This window comes from Carlito syrichta, unplaced genomic scaffold (assembly GCF_000164805.1).
Source record: "Carlito syrichta isolate Samal-C Ts95f unplaced genomic scaffold, Tarsius_syrichta-2.0.1 Scaffold78056, whole genome shotgun sequence".
Lineage (NCBI taxonomy): Eukaryota > Metazoa > Chordata > Mammalia > Primates > Tarsiidae > Carlito > Carlito syrichta.
In genome coordinates, this window is record NW_007022152.1 from 247293 (window position 1) to 268235 (window position 20943).

The 20943-nt window shown below is 42.0% G+C and overlaps 1 long non-coding RNA gene across 1 annotated transcript in view; it reads right to left on the minus strand.

Annotated features, from left to right (window-relative positions):
- Positions 1 to 5340: 5340 nt before the first annotated feature.
- LOC103256302 overlaps positions 5341 to 20943 on the minus strand; it is a 33856-nt gene continuing 18253 nt past the window's right edge. Inside the window, exon 2 of the long non-coding RNA XR_504068.1 lies at positions 5341 to 5599. This is a non-coding gene — a long non-coding RNA (uncharacterized LOC103256302). The remainder of the gene's footprint in view (positions 5600 to 20943) is intronic.

A 20943-nucleotide genomic window follows, 5' to 3' on the forward strand; every position in this document is an offset into this window, starting at 1 on the left:
GGAGGGTGTGGCAATGGCTGAGAAATCATCTTGGAGGAAGTGAAGTCTAAACTAAAAGTGAAGGATGGATGAGTGGCAAGTCTATCAGGGCAGAGGGCATAGTTGCAAGACCAGAGATGACAGAAAGTGGCACTTTTAGGAAACTGCAGGTAGCTCAGGATGTGTGTTGAGGGAGTGTCTGGATACAGATGGAGAGGGAGGTAGGGGCCAGATGGCAAAGGTTTTAAGCTCAAGTTAAGAGTCTGGATTTTTTTTTTTTGAGTCGGAGTCTCACTCTGTCATCCAGGCTGGAGTGCAGTGGCACGCTCACGGCTATCACAGCCTTGATCTCCTGCACTCGTGTGATTCTTCCGACTGAACCTCTTGAGTAGCTGGGACTACAGGTGCATGCCACTATACCCAGCTAATTTTTTTTTATTTTTTGTGGAGACAAAGTCTTGCTGTATTGTCTAGATTGGTCTCGAACTCCTGGGCTCAAGTAATCCTCCCACCTCAGTCTCCCAAACTGCTGGGATTACAGATGTGAGTCACTGCACCCGGCCAGAGTTTGTACTTTTTTGGAGGGCAATACAAAGTCTTTGAGAGGATCAAAGCAGGGTGTGGCATGGTGAAGCAGGTGTGGCATGGAAGCTGTTTTTGGCAGCTGTGGGGCGATTGGTCTATCAAAGAAGGGACTGGGGAAAGAGATCAATTTGAATGTGATTTTATAATCCAAGTGAGAGACAATAAGGGTTTGAAGGAAAGAAATGGCAATGGGATAAAGGATGAGGGAGCAGAGAATGGATTTTGAAGATGCCAAAGAGCTAGAAAATACAGGATTCTTCTTAAATCATTGCATGCACTTACAAATAAAAGGCATTGCTTAAATTCTGGCTCCCAATATATTTCTATGTAACAGCACTAAGAGCTCTTGGGAGAATGAATCATTTTGGGGAGCTGGGTTTTCCACAAAAATGTGACTTTACCCCTCTTAGCATCCACTAACACCTTAAAAAAGTTGTTACTGTTATTAACTGAAATGCTTTGGTCATACATCATACTTCCCTTGAAGGCACTGCATAGTTATAAATATAGAAGGGGCTTTGGAGTCAAAGGCCTTGGCCCGAAACTGCTGTTATTAGTTGTGGAGCTCAGGAAAGTCATTTTACCACTTTAAGCCTCTTCAAAATAGGGTCAAGATCACCCACCTCACAGGGTTGAGGTGAGGTTATGAGAAAAGATCTGTAATGCTCTAAGTACAGTACTGGGTACAACCTAAGTGCTCAGCAAGTTAGTCCCCCTCCTTTCTCCTTCCCATGATGCCCCAGGCTCATCCTTAGACTCCAGTAACACAGTGACAGTGCAGGGTTCTTTGGCCCTTCTGAGGGGTCCTAGAGCAGTGCTACCAGACATCTTGTGTCTACTTTTCATGCTTTTTGTGTCTTCTCCCATAAACTGCCACTTCTCACTGCTGTTATCACTCACTCTCCTTTCCTATCATAATCCCGTATGTTTGCAGAACAGATAATAGCTGTCCTAACTGCTTCACGCTAATTCACTTAATCTCTATAAAACCCCAGGTTTTGTTACTATAGCCATTTTGTAGCTGAAAAGCTGAGGCACAGGAGTGTGAAGTGACTTCTCAAGGATAGGGTGCTAATAAGTTGAAGAATGGCTCGGACTCAGACAATATGGCTCCAGAGGCTGTGTTCTTACCCACACATTGTATCACCTCTCAAAACCAAGAACCACAACAGAGAAACGGTGTACAAAGTAAGAGTTTATAGACTGAAGACTGCAGATCAAGTCTCTTTTATTGATATTCCTTTCAGGCCAAACTTTCAAAATACAGCAGTAAGGAGCTGTATGGACACTGGGGGCTGTTAAGTGTCATCTTCCAAAAGCAGATTGAGACAAGAAATACTAAATGCAGAGGGAGGTTGAAGACAAGAAAACCTAGTGGTTGCATTTCACCCCCCCTTTTTTTTTTTTGATAAAATATGGCTTGATAAAAATAATGGCCAGATTCAGTTTCCCAAATAGAGTGATGTTTGCATGTAAGTAAACAGTGGTCCTTACATTTTTTTTTGGTCAGTAGGTCCAACTGATAATCTGATGAATACAGATTCCCTTTCCAGAAAAATACAAATTTAACTTTTTATGTATAATTGTAGAGGACTCCAAGATCTATTCTTGAACATGAAACTAAGATTCTTTACAGAAAAGCAGTGGAAAATCAGAGGCCAGATCTTGAGTCCTGACTCTTCTATTGACTTGCTGTGTCAAAATTTTGGCAAGCCACTACCCTCTGAGCCCAATGTGCAAATATGGAACAATCATCTCTGCCCTGCTTCCCTCATGCAGTAGACCGTGATTATAAGTGTGGAAGGTATAGTACATGCAAAGAATCACCTGAATGTAGTCAGGACACTGAGATCCAGAGAGGTTACTCATTTTGAGGTCACACAGTTACTAAGTAGCAAAATCAAGTTTCAAGCTGGAAGAACCGAAGTCTCTGGACTGTGTGTGTGGCTGTGGTTATGTGTGTATGTGATGCTCTCCCTCCCTACATGCATTTTTAAAAAGATCAAAAGAGATAATGCTGGACTGTATTTGAGATTCCAAGTCCATCCACTTGTGGGGATCCAGGATTGGGTGGTTGAGGGATTGAGAAGAGTGAATGGAAGAGTGACAGATCTGTGGTGCTGCTATGGAGACATGACCTTCTCTCACATCCAAATGAAAAGCTTCTATGCTTTGGGGGAAATTTGCCAAAGCTCTCCAACATCTTAAAAACTCATACCACCAACCAGCATGGTCAGGTCAGCACGCCTAGCTTTAGGGGGTAGCAGTTTTAATGCAACTGCAAACTTATTTCATGTTTTTAATGTCGCCAACAAGTAAAATCTCTAAAAGTCTAAGTCTTATTCTTCCATATTAAAAAAGATAGACCACATAAATGATGCTCTCTTTCAACTCTGGGTGTTTACAATTCAGAGACGAACAGCACATGGCAACATACCAACCAGAAACTTACAAGAAACTGTACCTTCTGAAGGGCAATGGGAAATTGGTAGTACTTCTTTAAACTTTCAAATGAATTTTCCAAACACATATCTAATGGTTCAAGGATACAAGGGTGTGAGCTGGAATGGGGGATGCCAAGAAGCCCTGGAGCTTCACTGTGCGCAGCTGGGCATAAGAATGCCAAGCAGATATTCTGATTGACTTACTTGCTGCATCTGGAGGCTGGGATGTAATGGCCAAGGAAGCCTAACAGGTAGAAGGAAGAACTGCAAAGGACTCTGCTATTTCTGTTTTGACAGCAAGTCATTTTAGTATTGTGCTTGTATGAAAGGGTATAAAATTGCTTTGGCCTCCTATTCTGGAGCTCAGGAGACCACGTCATGAGTGAACGGTGATGATTAGCTAAGGCCTTTCCCAGCTGTGGGGCAAGTGTTCATGGAGCTGAGCAGGCCAGACTGAGACAGGAGAAGAACTTCCCAAGACAGGGTTGAAAAAGGGTATGCCAACTTCACAGACATTTGAGTAGCATTTAATAACTTTTATGAAACTGGTTTCAGAGTAAAGTCTATATTGTCAGAATACAGAAGTGAATGGGAGGGAACAATATGATGGAATCAAACCCAAGTTAGATGGAACAGGTTAAACATGAAAGTGAATTCAGAGCACCTTCCCCCAACCCCCCACCACACCCGCTGCTGCTCTTCAGCATGGCCTGAGTTCAGGGCTGCAGCTTTCCATAGCAGCTGCAGAACACACCTACCTGGAAGGAGAAGAGCGGATGCCCTACTGTACCTGTAGCACAGAAATGACTGTCCTGTGGAGCCACAGGCTAGGCAGGAGCAGAGTTGGAGAGAAGTGCTTAGGCTGAGCTCCCACACAGTGGGTCCTCCTGTCTTCTGGCCTCTCTGGGGAGACCCCAGGCCATCCTTAGGCAGACGTAGCACTAGTCTGTTAGCAACACACCTCTCTTAAGAGTGTTCAGGGAAGGTCCCTGGTTGGAGCATCAGAGAAAACACACATGGTGGAATTTTCTGGCCAACACTACTTCTGGGTGGAGGGAAAATGACCAGGCATATCTCCAGCTTTGGTCAGAGTCTTGTGAGAACTCTTTGGCAGGGGCCGGAGGAATAAACCCAGCACTTAGATTCTCTTTTGGACAAGTATAAAATGTCAAGATCGAGATTACCAACCCCTAGGATAAAAACCACAGATGACACAAAAACAGATATGGAGAAACATTCCAAGACCAAAGGAAATCATTGGTTGTGAGGGTATAAACAGTGTTCCCATGAACTAAACCCCAAATCCACAGATTAAGAAAAATCCACACTTACTAAAGCAAACCCCAAATTATTATATGTTGGTTCAGACAGCACATGTTTTCTGAGTTGAGCACCTAAGTTTGCTCTCTTCAATATATGAAGTCTGAATTTTCAGCCATAGAATGAGATCCCTTTCATTTGAGATGAGAGTCTGATAGCTAATGCTAAAACATTAAGAGAATAAAATAGCAAAGTGAGTTCCTTATTACAGGAGAGTCCATGGGGCAGTTGATTAGGTTCTGTTGACAGATAAGGTACTTAAAACACCAAGTGACACAGTCCAAATGCATGATGGAGTAGAGGGAGAGAAAGCAAGAGAGAATTGTGTTCAGTGTACACAGATGGACTAGCAACTTGGGAGCTGGTGCCTGTGAGATTCTAACTGCCCAAATGCAAACCTAACAGCAGCTTCCTATCGCTAGGCCAGGTACTAAAGTGGTGGTACTGGTCCTCTCTGCACACTATCTCAACATTCACATTGTGTGTTAAAACAGTTTTCCTCGCTGCAGTGAGACAGCAAATACCTCCTAGATGGAACCTGGAGACCCAAGGCAGCAGCAATAAATAAATATCTCCCATATATGTCAAATGCAGTCCTCAAACAAAATCTTATATTTAGCAAAGGAGTCAGAAATTACTAGCAAAAATGATATACTTTTTTCCTACAACAATGTTTAGTCTCCATGCCTAGAATGTCCCATTTGACTTTTTCCCCCTGCCTTTTAAAATTTAGGTGACAAAGTAGAAATCCAGTCATGAAAATAAAAAGGCAGAAGTGTATGAGCCCTAGCTCAACGAGACATATCAAATACACAGCATCCTAGTGTCACAGGACAGAACTGTCTGGACACTGTGGGGGAAAGATGGGCACTGGAGAGGTAAAAATTCTACTTAGTGATCACTCACACTTGAACAGTACATTCACCACTGAAGAAGGGTAGAGTGTAGGGGTGGGGGAGAGTAGCAGAGCTGTAGCTCTCTGCAGTGAGGGTTGGGAACATATACTCATGGATGGGAAATTTTAAGTAGCTATGTTTATTATTACTTTTTCCAGCAATCTTGCAAGAGGCAGAAGTGTGACATTGAATTGAGTGAGACGAGCGTATGGGTGGGTTGGTGAGGAGCCCTTCTCTTGATGCAGGCCGCTGGCTTGTCAAGGAATGGCTGGTTCCACCGCTGGGCTGTGTTTACTCTTTTGCTTCAAGGAAAAGGGTTTCTTGAGGGAACAACTTTACCTCCAATAATGATTTATTTGGGTCCAACTGAGTTACCTAAAAAGAAAGAGAACACATACTCAACAGACTGGAACAAGCACTATTTTCTCCAATGGCATTCATTCTATCTATGAACACTGACTTGGAGCCTACTGTGCACTGGCATGAACATTCTCACATTATCTTCCTTGATCTTCAAAGTAACCCTATGAGGTAGGTGTTGTTATTCCCACTTTATAAGTGAGAAAACCAGGGAGCAGAAGGTCAAGTCTCATATTCAGTCTGGTGGAGGAACTAGCATTTGACATCAGGTCACAGGATCTGGAGACTTGACCTCTTTCTGAGTAGATGGAGGTCCCTGGCCTTCTCTACAGCTCAGCATGGCCAGTAGAACAGGGGGCCCTTGGGAAAGGTGCTGGCTAAACAACTGGCTGGCATCCCAGGGACTTCTGTGTGGCTAACACCTGAAAGTAGGGAGGGCCTTTATGCTCAGTGGAACAAGAGGTAAGTCTGCAGGGATGATTTTCCTGTTAAAATTGCTTGTAGTAAGCTGTAGAATGGTCACTCCACCATGCCTAGTGATGACTCTCTACCTTGGTGAGGGGAGGCATAGCACAATTTCCTTGTTGGGGGTATATTTAATTTTGAAAAAATGAGTCAGTGTCATTATACAGTTTTATACTTTAGAAATCAAAACATTATTTTATAATATGAATTACTGAAAATAAAGCTGGACAAAATCTTGCTCGATAGGATATATTAATCATACAGGGATCCTATATTAGGTTTATGCCCTTTTAGGCCGGGGGTAGGGATGGGACATGAGGGTTTTCTGAACTGGAGAGTGATAGAAATAAATCAAACTTTCTGTTTATCAAAAAGGGTCATGAATTTAAAAAAAAAACTGAGAAAGACTGGTTTAGTGGAAAGGACACAGACTTTGGAACTAGAATGACTCTGGTTGAAATCACAGTTGTGTTGGCTATCAGCTTCGTGGTTTTGGAGATAACATCAACCTTGTAGGACTGATGTGAGGATTAAATGAAGAAAAACATAATTAACATAGTGTCTTGCACAGAGCAGGTGTTCAATAATGGCTGCTGTATGTGACAGCAACTGTAAGGATGGTGGACACACAGATAAATGGGCAGCTTCAAGTGTGTGTCACGGGAGGGCCCGTGATCTGTAGTAAGGCCTGAGGCTGCTGCTCTGCTAGATACAGGAGTGCTGGGCCTGTGGGCAAACAATGCAGCACCTGAAGCAGGCCTCTTGTCTTCTGTTCAACTCAAGCCATTTCTAACCAGATGGTTTGGTTGTCTTCTTCCATCTGGGGAGAAGAGGGGGCCCTGGGGGCCAAGGCCGAATGTCACAGGCAGGCTGGCAAGGGGAAGTGGGGATGGAAACTATCTTTGATTGTATCTAGACATAAACTTGGTATGCCCAGGAGGGTCATTAAGGAGACACATCCACCCCCAGAATCCTCTGTTTATAAGGAACCCAGAGCAAAGCCTGTTATCTACTAGTATCTCTTGGGTTATGGGCAGATGGGCAGGCAAGGGGTGGGGAGGGCCCAGCTTGCTGTCTATCTTCCAATGCACTGGGGGGCAAGCTGCTGGCAAATGTTTACCCACTTCCCCAATTAACGTACAATACTGCACTGGCTTCTGTCAACAAACAGAGCTACGCTGCCTCTGCTTCCGACTTTGGCATTTTCTGCCCAGCTGCTTCTGATATTGTTCTTAATTAACATGCCAGAGCTCTTCCGGCATCTTCTACTTTGTTATTTGTGGTTTGTAAATATGATGTTCATTGGGAGAAACAAAAACCATAATCATGCCAGACTTATGAGGACAGGCAGGAAGATGTGCTAGGAAGCAAAAGGGGCTGGGAAGCTGGGCGTCAGGCCTCAGCTGTGCCCTGCTGGGACTATCAACATGCAAAGTTAGAGATTCACAAACCACACCCAATTTTCACATGAGAAAATTGTGTCCAAGAAAAGTTAAGCGATTCTCTCCAGTCACATTAAGTGGGAAAGCTGGGATTTGAGAAAGAGGGAACTAAAATTTCTTGAACACTTATTATATGCCAGGTACTTTACCTGCACAACTATGTAAGATTACAGAGATAAGAAAATTGAGGCTCAAAGTGGTTACCACTTGCTTAAGGCCATGTACATAATAAGGGTCTGTCTATACAGCATAATGGTTAAAAGAGTGAAGCAAACCCAGAGTCAAATCCTAGCTCTGTCACTTCCTACCAATATGACATAGAAGTAGTTACATAGCCTGAGAGCCTCAATTTCAACTATGAAATGGGAATCATAGTTTCTCCTTTATAGGTTGTTGTGATGATCATTTCAGTAGCCATGACTGGCTGGGGCTTGCCTTGGGTAGGGGCCCAGATCTCTCCAAGTTAAAACCTGGAGCTCTTTCCTCCAAGTCTGCTTAAGTCCTGACCTGCACCAGTGACCTTTTTTGTTTCTGTCCCACTGTCAGGCAGGAGGGCCCTCCTTTTCCTGATTAGGAATCTCTGGAGACCCCTTTTTATAGCTTCAAGGGGGCTGTGCCACCAAAGCAAGCATGTCTCTGCTGAGGAGCTGCCTCTGGTACCCCAGATCAAGCAATTTTTTTCTTTGAAGGTCATCTTAGATAAGAATTTCAAAGTGAACAAGGATAATCTCTGTTTCTACTCCCATTTGAATGGCTTGGACAAACTGATAGAGGGAAGCCTAGGAGATATAGGATGCCATGCTTCACCCCAGCAAGAGAGTAGCCACACTGTAAAGTCATCCTGCAGTGCCTTGGATGCCATCCAGGAAGGACATAGAGGAGCATGCCAGGAGGGATCTTCTGCTAGCGAGGATCCTAAGAGTTGTGCTCTATGAGAAACAGCTAAAGAATGGGAGATACCTCCCTGGAGAGAGGTGCTGAGAAGTGGTGGTGGTGCTGCTACGGGGGCAGGGAGAGGGCTGTGCTACCCCTCTGAGTATCTGAAGGGCCAACACGTAGAAGACAGAGCTGACATGCTCTGTGCAGCTCCAGCGAGTGAAGCTAGGCGTGGTGAGGTAAAATCACAGGGAAGCAGAACCCAGCTAGTTAGAAATTACTTTTTAACAGAAAGATGACAGCTGCTGAAGTGGCTATTACTGCTTCTTTTAAATATTTCTCCCTCTTCTTCCTGTCTTTATTTTCTTCTTGTTCTTCAGTCATCACCATAACAGCAACCATCATTTATAAGCACTACCATGTAGCTGGGAACCATGCTAAGTACTTCATATACTTTCAATACTTTATATATAGTATCTTACCTAGTCCTCACAATGGTTCTGTAAAATAGGTATTATTCTTGCTATTTTACAGACAAAGATGTCATAGGTTATCTTGCCCAATGTTGCAGAGAGAATAAAGTTTCACACTCAGGTCTGTCTGACTCCCAAGTTCATGATGACCCGAATGAATCTGGCCAACATGTTAACAGGCTGCCTTGGGGAAATGAAGGCGCAGTGGGGGACGGGGGGAGTGAACTCTCTGCTGTCCCTAGAAGTATTAGAATAGAGGCTTATTTGCAGATGATGATGATGACAGCAAACATGTTTATTGGGCATTTACTTTATATCAGGCATATTCCAAGCACTTTATTTTTATAAAATAATTTTCATAATAATCCTCTGAGGTCAGGACAGTTATTATCCCCATTTTACAGATGAGGAAAAGAAGCCATGGAGCAGATTAAGTAATTTGTCCAAGGTCTTAAAGCTATTAAGGTCAGAGCCAGAATGCGCATCAAGGCAACTAGATTTGGAACCCACTAGATTATATTGCCAGAGGTGCTGCTGAGAGTAGGCTCCACACACAGAAAGAAGGTGGCTGAGATGACCCTGAGGTTATTTCTAACCAAGCTTCCAGGATATAAGATTTTCACTTTAAGAATGGCAAAAGATCAAGGGTTAGGAAAAAAAATCCTGAAATGTTTATAAAATACGAATACAAAAAACCCAACCTGAGCTTGTGTTGTGCCATTTACTTGAGACTTTACTGAATTATTGACTTTCTAAATCAACAGAGAATCCCACCCTTTGGGACTTCTTGAGGGAGGAGGGGCATTCTCAGGTAAGAGGTATAGCTTGACTTTGTGCTTAGAAAAGGAAAGTTAACCATCTTGACATTTTCTTCACTGTACTTAGGAAACCTGAATGGATATATTTTCTCATTAAATAATTTAGCAAATTGGCTTTGTGAAACTTGTTTACGTTAGCAAAAATAGGACATGTTCTCTGCCAAACAGAGCTAATCTTTTCTAGATCAATTTTCTTAGCAGTTTGAAATTTCATATACATTTTATTTTGATTACTTTCCTGGGTTTCAGTTTCTTTCCTAAAAAAGCATAATACTGCTGCTGAGAAAAATGTGAACTGATGTGACAGTCTCATTCTAGGCTGCGCTGTGAATCCCAGAACGTTAGAAACTCCTTAAATGCTAACCAGTCCAAGCCCTCCATTTCACAGGTGGGCAACCTGAGGCTCAGAGAAGTCAAGTGACTTAAGCTGATTGGGGCAGATGTAGCACTCTACCCTGGAGTTCCTGACTTCTGTTCTGGGGCTCTTTTCAGCAACATCATTATGTCTCTCATTAAAAACAACAACAACAAACAAAAAACTCTGTGCAGAAACAGAATACTAGAGGTTAAATATCCCTAATCTGAAAACACAAAATGCTTCAAAATAAAAACTTTTTGAGCACTGACATCATGCTCAAAGGAAATGCTCACTGGATTTTGGATTTGGGATGCTCAATGAGTAAGCAAATAGTCCAAACTCTGAAAAAAATCCAAAATCCAAAACACTTCTGGTGCCAAGCTTTTTGGGCAAGGGATATGCAACCTGTACTACTAGGATGGGAGCTACTTGAGAGCAGGAGGCGAGTAATACTAAAAATAATAGCAGCAGCAATATTTGCATAGTACTTTACAGTTTGTAAGATATATACACAAACTCACAAATTGTGTGGGTGAAGTATTATTATCAGCCCTTTTAAATTTAATTTTGCTGAGGTGATATTTTATTTTGAAACTGAGTAAAGGAAAGTCTGGATCCAATATTTTACATTTAGAAAAAACTGCTAGGTTGAATTTTCTTCTTCTTTTTTTAATGTTCAGAATGCATTTTAACAGTTTATGGGGGGAATGCACTGCAGTGGTACTTGGACACCAGCCTCACACTGTATACTAGGAAACAAAACTCAGAGATTAGGTTTGCATCTGGTCACACACACAGTGGTCGAGGCAGAACCAGAATACATGTCTTCTGACTTGTTCTTTCATAATTTCCATGGAAACTCCCTACCCTCTACAAGTGGTCTAAAAGGGTTCTCTCTCATTCCACGAGGTACAAACTTCAGGTTCAATGTGTGAAACTGGGAAGCAATAAACCAACAATATTTTCTCACAATGTATTCTTGCTTTTAAAGTAAAATTTACTTTCAGAAAATTCTGGCATCTTCAAGGCAGAAAAGTTCTGTTATCAAATTTGCTCTAGTATCTGCTTGCTCACCTCTGGTGACAAATCAACCCCATTTTCTAGACTGGCGCTAGAGGCACTGTGAGCAGAGGGAGACCTGCATAGCCTGGGAGCAACCATCTGCCACACTGGTGGAAAATTGGTCTCTTCTAGTCCACACAGAGAGCGAACACCAGAGCCCTATCCATCCCCCCTTTCCTCTCCCACCAATGTGAAAGACAGCCAGGTCTCACCCTCTACATTAGACATAGACCACAATATACCTTCTCAAGCTTAAGAAATCCACCTTCAGTCATGGACTACCTACTTCTGTGAACCCTCTGTCACCATTCAGCACTCAGCAAGTTCTCCCTCCTCTGAAGTGTTCTGTGCTGACTGCCAAGGCTGTACACTATTTAATGTTGTCAGGATGTGAGGACCAGTCCTCACTCTAGCAATGTGACTTTGGACAAGTCACTTTTCTTCTCTAGGTGTCAATTTTCGTATTTTTTAAAAAATTGGTGATTCAATGGAGTCAATTGGACTATAGTTGAAATACAAATACCTGTGTTCAAACCTCTTAGCTGGCAGCAGGATGCTTAGAGTGCTCCAGCTTCCTTCTCCACTGGGCGAAAGGGTTATTACAGGGATTGAAATAACTGTCACAGAGCCAGACACATGGACGCTGTTTTGATGAAGTGCCTTCTCTATGTGTTAGTGGATACCATTTGTATGGTTTGAGCTCCCTGGTGGTTGGAATGGTTGATGTGTGATCCCAGAGAGGGATACCTGGGTTGGATTCCCATTGCTATTACCTCCTAGCCATCTGATAATCATGGGCACATTTACTGTTTCTTTATTTATAAAATTGAGACTTTTTTTTTTAACCTCCCAGACTTGTTGTGAAGATTCAAAAAGATAAAGCTTATAATCCCTTTTGGGGGAAGCATTTATTTCATGCTTTCTCATGGAGAGGCTTCCAGGCCCTTGTACCTTGTGACATGAGAGCAGGTTGGTTCCAGAAAAGGGCAAGGAAGGGGGTGAGCTCAGATTCTTTTCTCAAATTCACCAAGCACTTTCCCTGTCTCACACACAAGGAGAGAAGACTTGTCTGCTTGGTGAATTTGGGAGAAGAATCTCAGCTTAACCCCTTCCCTTCCCTTTTCTGGAGCCATCCTGCTCTCATGTTACGAGGCACAAGGGCCTGCAGTGTCCAGCTGAACAAGTCTGCCTAATTCATACATAAAGGATTTATCAGCAAGTCTCTTGGCTGCAGATCTCAAACCACAATTTCTGTTCAACGTTTTCAGTAACAAAGGTGGTATTTTTATTCCCATCTGAGTCCTATATCTTTCAATTGGTCTCATGCATTTCAAACAGTCTTGAACTAGCTAAATGAAAGTACATTATTTAATGGCCCCTAAAATCCCAAATACCTCCATAGCACCAAGCAAGTGCTTAACAATTAGGATTTGATGTAACATGATACAAGGGTCATAGTTCTTTTTTTCTCAAAGTCCATTTGGTCTTGATTAAAGACAAGAGTCAACTAGTGAGGACATAAACCAGTATTAAAATACATTCCTCAGCTGTACCAAAGCCAAAACATAGCTTATTCTTAAAGAGATGATTCCTGGGTGGGTGCAGTGGCTTACACTTGTAATCCCAACACTTTGGGAGGCTGAGGTGGGAGGATCGCTTGAGGCCAGGAGTTAGAGAGCACCCTGGGAAACATAAAAATGAAAAACAAAAAAATGAAAAAATTATCTGGGCGTGGTGGTGTGGGCTTGTAGTCCTCGCTACTCAGGAGGCTAGGGTGGGAGGACCACTTGAGCCCAAGAGTCTAAGACTGCAGTAAGCAATTATCACATCACTGCAATCCAGCCTGGGAGATAGAGTAACATCTTGTCTCTCAAAGAAAAAGAAAAAGAAAAAAGAAAAGCCTCTTTAAAGCCAAGTTATTTGAACAAAAAATAAATGTGCAAACAAATTTCATTGTGAAGAATGCATACTTAATAACAATGACTATTTTGCAGCCCTCAGAGCACTTACACATGTATTATCTGAACCTCAAAACTACCCTAAGAGATTAGACTCAATCTTATTTTTACAGATGAGAATACCAAAGCTCAACTAGGTACATTTCTTAAGCATGGTCATACAAATAGAAATTGGTAGAGCTCAGATTTGAACCCAGGTTTGTGAGGCATATGTAAGTTTCCAAATTACAGTGAAGCTGAATGTATCTGTTTTAGGTTTTGTTCAAAATTAGCATTTACTTTGAACTTGGGGAAATGACTAATCTTCTTGGTATGCTATTAGTAACCTATTCTACTAGTTACTCTATTAGAAAAATATGTACAGTAAATATCAGAAGCTTAATAAGTGTTAACATTATCTCTACACAAAATTTACCATTTATTTGGTGTTTTCTCAATGCTAGGCACTATGCTAGTTGTTCTACATATTAGCTAATTAAGTGGTCACAAGCATTCTATAAGTGCTCCTATCATTTCCATTTTACAGATGAATTCTCTGAGGTCAAAGATGGATATGGGAGCCAGGAGCATTGGCTCATGCCTGTAATCCCAGTCTCTCAGGAAACCGAGGTGGGAGGATTGATAGAGGTCAGAAGTTGGAGACCAGCCAGCATGGACAACACAGCGAGACCTCAGTCTTAACAATAAAAAAGTCATTAAGAGATTTTCCAAGATTACATAACTAGGAAAGATAAGGCCAGAATTTACACCCAGGGCTGTGAGCTTCCAGCCTATATTCAATACCCTGCCCTTCCTTGCCTCTCAACTTCTGATTAACATGACTAACTGGCTCTCCCTTGGGCATAAAGAAAGCTGCCCTCTGCAGCTGTGTCACAGCTCAGGCTCCTTTTGTGGTATAGGCTTTGTTGCTCCCCACAGGGACCCAAGCTATCTTTTATTACTATCAACTTAGTCCTAATAGCTAATTGTTCATTTTCTTTAAACACCTTTTGATGAACTGGGAATCCCTAAAGAGGGCAGTTACTCCCAGAAAGTATGAGACAGAGAGCTTAAGAGCTGAACTGCTGGTTATATGCTGATCAGGGTGTAAAAAGGCTTCGGTAACTATAAAGTCCTTTGCAAACATAAGGGATTACTATTATTATTATTAATGGTAAATAATAATAATGATTAATAGTAATTAATAATTATAAGCAACCACAACAATACCAGTTGTAGCTCTTAGTAACTTTTCTACCTTTGCTGCAGGTGGTAATACAATCCCAAAAGGAAGTTCCAATCTGGAAGGGTCCACTATGGGACTGTACTCTATGGTTTATCTCCATTTTCGCCTCCTTTGCAGTTGTTGGGTCAATCTGTCTCATTGTACCACATGAAAGAAATGGTACTGGGGTGGTTTCCAGGAAACAGTGACAACTGCTTCTCTTTGAATTAAATTTTTTTTTTCATAGACAAGGTGTTGCTCTGTCACCCAGACTGGAGTGCAGTGGCATGACCTAGCTCACTGCAGCTTCAAACTCCCGGGGTTAAGTGAGTTTCCTAGCTATGTAATCTTGGGTAAGTCTCCTTCCACCTCAGTCTCTTTAATAGCTAGGACTATAGGGCTGTGCCACCATGCCTAACATTTTTATTTTTCGTAGAGATGGGGGTCTTGCTATATTGCCCAGACTGGTTTCAAACTTCTAGCCTCAAGCAGTTCTCCCACCTCAGCCTCACAAAGTGCTCGGACTATAGGCATGAGCCACACTGCACCTGGCCTGCTCCTCTTTTCATTACTGAACTGTGATAGAGCAACTAGGGTGTTAGAGAGTAAGGCTGGGTGGGCTTCTGTGGCTGCAAAGCATAGGAAGCCTAAGACATTTATTTTCCTTGATTTTTTTAAGGTGGGAAAGAGAGAATGAAACAAAATGTAAAGGAAGGAAAAAGGGAGGGAAGATTAAGATGAAAGAGAGAGAAACTGTGCCTTGTAGGCTGCCCTGTTTGTTGCTTTATCACAGTATAATAATGGTAACAACAGCTAACATTTATTGGGAGCTTACTAGGTGCTAACTGTACTTAGTGCTTTATAAGTACTACAATAACCCTATGAGGGAGGTACTGTTGTTACCTCCAAAGTGAGGATTAGAGGCTCAGAGTGACTGTATAGCCTGCCTAAGGTAGCACAGGTAGGAAGTGGCAGAGTAAAGATTTAAAACTAGGTCTGGCTCCAATGCCTGTGGTTCTTAACCACCTTACTAGATTACTTTAGTATTATAGTCATGCACTAGACTACTTATTCTAAGTCCCTTACTTGGAAGGGCTGTAATCTTCATATATTTCCCCCAACAGGGTATATCACTACCTTAAGCATTTGGGCAAATTTTACTCATCTAGCTATTCAATTATAAAACTAGCAATTATTAGAGCCAAATGGGTCTTTAGAGGTCATCTCTATAACATATAGGGACAGAAAAGCCCAGTGAGTAGAAATAACTTACCCAAGGTTACCCAGCTTTCAATGCAAATCTGGTTTCTTCACTCCTAGCCTATGCCCTTAGATGGGCTGTTTAATGAAGACACCAACTCAAAAGTGCTACTAATGTTAAAATGGTCTCAAACTCAGTACACTGTCAGGGACACTCTGGGCACCAAACAAGAGATGCAACTTTCTCCTTGCATTGGCATCCCTGATGGTGGCTTTGGTTATGAAGCTGTTAAATGACAGTGTTAGTGGGGGAAGGCCAAGAGGGGATAGACGGCATCCTAACAAGGATAGGGAGAGAAGGAGGAGGCCTTGTTAGTCTAAAAACAGGAGAAGATCCAAGTCTGCAGAAAAAAACATAAAAAGAATACAGGGTATAGAAAGCACATAAAAGCATTAAAAAAAAGAATAGGCATGTATCCCCCATCTTGGGAAGTCAGTTCCTAAGATTAGTCTTTCTTGGGATTTGGAAAACACAATTTCAAGTAAATAAAAGGAAGTTCCGCTTTACAAAGCAGGCTACAAGCTCACTGTCCCTGAAAGCGTAAGAGGGTATAGATAAACTCATGTGTCCATTCTGTAGTGTTGCAAGAGAAACCTAATGCAGATCAGCTGCAGCAGTGTGCCAAGATACTGGTTATCCTCAACCCTTGGGGCAGCCAGGATCCTCAGGGCTGGGTTGCTTCTGACCCTGGGCAGTCTAGTATGGTTCCCCAGTAGGGTACGCACCATCATTTTCAATGTTACGGTGATTTGAAAAAGACTGACTTAGGGGACATGCCTCACTTTCAGAGGCCAATATTATGGAAGGCAGCCAGGTCCTTGTGTAAAAAGGATCTAGGATGCCTCTGATAAAAGATTGGTTCACAACACTAACTCCTGGCTTGAAACAGGGCATTAAGAGACAAAGGAAAGGGGAGATACCTGTTTGCTGGTTAGGTTTAGAACTGTTAACCTGGCTTAAAAGCCTTCTGAGAAATCCTGATTATGTTTGCCTCAGAGTTTTACCACTGGGCATGGATTAAGTGCTAATTAGGTAGGCAGGAGGCTGTATGTACGCTCTTGAGCAAGTCATTTAACCTCTTGTCACGAAACAAGATCCACATTTCTGATCTGTAAGCTGGTGACAACTTCACCCAACATCAAATTACCTCTCGAGAGACCATTTTCCTCTAGATCGTTCTTCACACTTCTACTTTTGAGAGAGTTGAACAAAATGTTCAATTCTGTCCCTCTCCTAAAGTTCTTAAATGATCCTTTATCAAGACAGGATAGTCCCCTTTTGCTTTGGCCTCATTTTCCCAGTTTGTACATGGGTAGTATTTCTGAGAAGGCTTACAACAGGCCTATAATGGAAGACATGGTTGGAAAGACAGTTTGGACACAGATCATGAAGAGCTCAAATGTCTTTCAAGGTATCATTTAAACTTCTGAAAAAGTATTTTCTCCCTGGCTTCAGAGAGATCTGGAGTGGTGTGCTAGATGTGCTCTTCAGGCAGAGTGGCTAGGGAGAAAGTAAGCATTTTGAATGCATTTTAATATCCAGGCTGGGACAAGTGAACTGGTATGTGCATAGCTCTGCATGCAATCGCCGCTCAAGAGCTGGAGCTTTGAACAGGAGTTAAAAGAGTTGAGTCCCTAACGACATACAAAAGACTTGCCGGTGTGATTTATTCTGATGAATTTACTGATCCAATTACCAAAACAGCAGGAGATCATTAAATTTTCTAGTTACCAGATGCAGCATGTTCAATATCTTAAATGTTACCAAGGCTCTTTCTGAGCTATTTGGATATTACATTTCATCTGCCCCAAAGCATATGAAACTGGAAGACAAGAATCATGAACGGGCCAGGTGTTTTCTTTGAAGGCTGGTCCAGCAGCCGTCTATACAATACCAAACCTATACTCCAAATTCCAAACTCTTGGGATTAAGGAAAAGTACCATGGTGAGAAATAAAAGTATTTAGGAAGACAGGCCAAGGAACTGGTACTTGGAGGTGGCTAGAGATATGGATTTGACACAGCTAGCCTTGCCTTCAAGCTTACTTCCTATCAGTTCATCCCCATGTTCACAGAGGGTCAAGCTCAGAGTAGGGAAGGAGAGACAGGAAACAAGCATGCTTTGGGAACTGAAAACCTGCCTCCTAACTGTAGCATACTGCTTATGACTACCTGTGTGACCTTGGAGAAGTTACTTTTTCTCTTTTGGGTTCTCTTGTCTGCTAAACAATGATGTTGACATCTGTTGCACCACCTTACAGATCTGTTAGGAGCATCATCATAGCTTGTCTTCCAATGTACGTTACACGAATGTCTCCTGGATAAGACTGAGCAACTTGAAGGCAGGAACTGTGTGTTTGCTGTTTCTGTATCCCTAGCACCCAAGCAAAGGATCTCATGCATTGATATTCTCAATAAATGCTTGTTTAATAAAATATCAAACTAGAGAATGTACATCACAGAACACTAAAAAATACAGAGCAAAATAGATACTTTATTTTCTCTAGAAAAATACATCAAATAGGTGAAATCTAGGCCTAAACTTTTGGAAAGGGTGGTGGTGGCTTGGCCCCAACATTCTTCACTATTCCAATCTCTGAATATTTTCCTCTCACAGACCCAACGCTCTAGCCAATTAGAGCAGTTTGATATTCCCTAAATATGTCCTGTACTTTTCCTCCTTCAACTTTTTCTATGTTGTTTCCTCTACTTGGACTGTCCTTCTCCGTTCTACTTATCCCAACCTATATATCCTCCAAGGCTCAGCCTAGATGCCACTTTCTCTATAAAACCAGGCCTGAGTGATAGAGCCTAAATTAATCTCTTTCTCCGATTCCTGTAATAGAGTTAATCACAACCTGTATCTCCATTTTACCAGGTCATGGGCTCATGGAACACAGTGACCATTCACATTCATTGTGGTCTCTCCCTCATGTGCCTATTCATTGTCCTGTATGTAGTCAATCCACATTTAATAAATGAATGACTTTATTTCACCTAATGCTTCTCAGACAAGGCAGCTGCTAAGGTCTGTGGGAAGACTCAAGGTCAGTGTTTAAACTGGAATGTGGGTACTGGCAATGCCAATTCTGACCTTTGCTAAAATAGCACTCTTATGCTTTGACCAGGCAAGGGATCCTAGAGGATCTAGTTTGAGGGATCAGCTACAGTCTTTCACTGAGTTATCTGCCTGTTGTACCTCCCAGGCTATTCTGCAATGGTTTATTTATGAGTCTGTCTCTCTAGTCACGTTGAATTCTGAGGGCACATATGGGGTTTTACTGGTCACCTATCCCCAGGGTCTAGCCTACTACTGGAAACAGTGTGAGTTCAATAAATGTTTGCAGAAAGATTGACCTACCGAATGACTAAATGGGGTCTTCCCACTTCTCCCTAGAACCTTCATCAACCCAAAGAAGCAGAGCCTAGAGGAGTATCCCAGGACTCTTTCCCCTAGCCTCGCCTCCACAGCAGGCAGACCATGTTGGTGACATCATTGCAGGTCATCCCAGCAGGTCCCTTGGCTCTGAATGCTCTCTAGCCCTAGCTTCAGTCAGTCCTGCTGCACAGACACAAGGGTTGACAATAAGTTTGCATCAGTTGCCCTTTCAGAAGGGACAGATTTTCCCTTGTCTATTTAAACTACTGTTGGAATTGGCTAATTAGAAGGATTTAAAAAATCTTAATACTCTAAACAGAGAAAACTGGTTCTGAATTATTAAGCAACATTTTCAGTGCATTTGAATAACCTTAAGTGACTTAGCTGCCACCTGATCCTAAGCTCTGGCTCATATAAATAAATGTGAAATATTGTCAAAGCCTCAGCTTATAGGAGCCTCAAGCTACAGTAAATAAAAGCTTAAGTACTCATAAACTGCCTGGGACAGAGACATTCTCATATAAAAGGAGGGGAGATGATCTTAAATAAAGCCAGCAAGACCAGGAAGCCAATGATTTTGTTCTAGTTTTCAGAAGAGAGTTGTCAATGGGACAGGTATTATTAACAGCCAGGTCATTTAATTGTAGAATCACATAGTACCAGCGCTGAAAGAAGATTAAGAAAACACCTATTTTAATCTCTTCATATTTCAGATAAGAAAAAAAGACCTAAAGAAGTGTGCATCTTGCTTGAGACCACACAACAAGTGGCTGGAAGAATCAAAATCTTGCCCCAGGTTGCCTGGCTTCCAGCTTAGTCCCCTTCCCACTGAACTACATTCTTCTGATTTTTTTTAATTAAAATTTTTTTTTAAGAGATGAGATTTCACAATGCTGCCCAAGCTTGAGTTTAATGGTTATTTACTGGCATGACCATACCTCACTGAAGCCTAGAACTCCTAGCCTCAAGCAATGCTCCCACCTCAGCCTCGCAAGTAGCTGGGACAATAGGTGCATACCACTCACATTCTTCCAAGAATATCCCATTGGAGATATCAAATGAGAGGCTGACAATGGCTGTTAAAAGACACCTGAAATTTTAACCAGATGGATCACTTCTGGTGCTTGAATTCTAGAGACTCCATGTTTTCCCCCTCAGACCTGGGAGTTCTACTTCTAAGACCATGCAGGGAAGAGGTGGGGAAAGGGAGGGAGTGAACAAAATCAGGAATAAGTGTGGGCGAATGTCACTATAATGTGACCCCTCACTTGCCTATCCTTAATGAGGATGTCATAAGTTTCTGCCTGGTGAGATAGAAAATAGAAAAACAAAACAAACAAACAAAAACAATGGATGCATGAATGTCTGGGAACATTGTATTTTTTCTCATTTATTTACTAAACAAATATTTCCTAAGTGTTAACTACTTATGAAACCATGGAGGTACTGGAGAACAGTAGTGAGTAAGAAGCTATTTCTGCCCTCAAGGAGTGCACACTCTAGGGCAGAATGCAGACAAGAAAACAGCCAATTGCCATTCAGAACAGTAAAGAGCTGAAGTAGTGAAAAAAGCCCTAGGGAAGCACAAGGCCCCTTGTGCTTAACTCAATCCCAGGGTGTCAATTAGTTCTGTATTTCTCTTTCCCTCTTGTCATTCTAACACGCACAGCTATTTTCTATACCACATTAACCATTTTACATATACTTTCATATGTAATAAACCAGTATTAGTTGCTTACTATGTGCCAAGCACTGTGTTAGGAAGCACTCAGATGAATTAGGCATAATCCCAAACTAGATACATACAATTTTTCTATTTGTTTAAAAATTGTATCACTTACCTTCACTTTTGGCTGACTATGTAAACTCGAGCCAGCCATTCTACTTTTTGTGTCTTCTGGTTTTCCTAGGCCTTGAGCAAGTTACTTAACGTTGCTGCATCTGTTCTTTCAACTATAAAACAAGGGCCTTTTCTAGCTCTCACAATGAATGCATGCATGAGGAATGCCTGTCCACACAAAGTCTTATTTTATTTTATTTTTTTTTGAGTTGGAGTCTCATTCT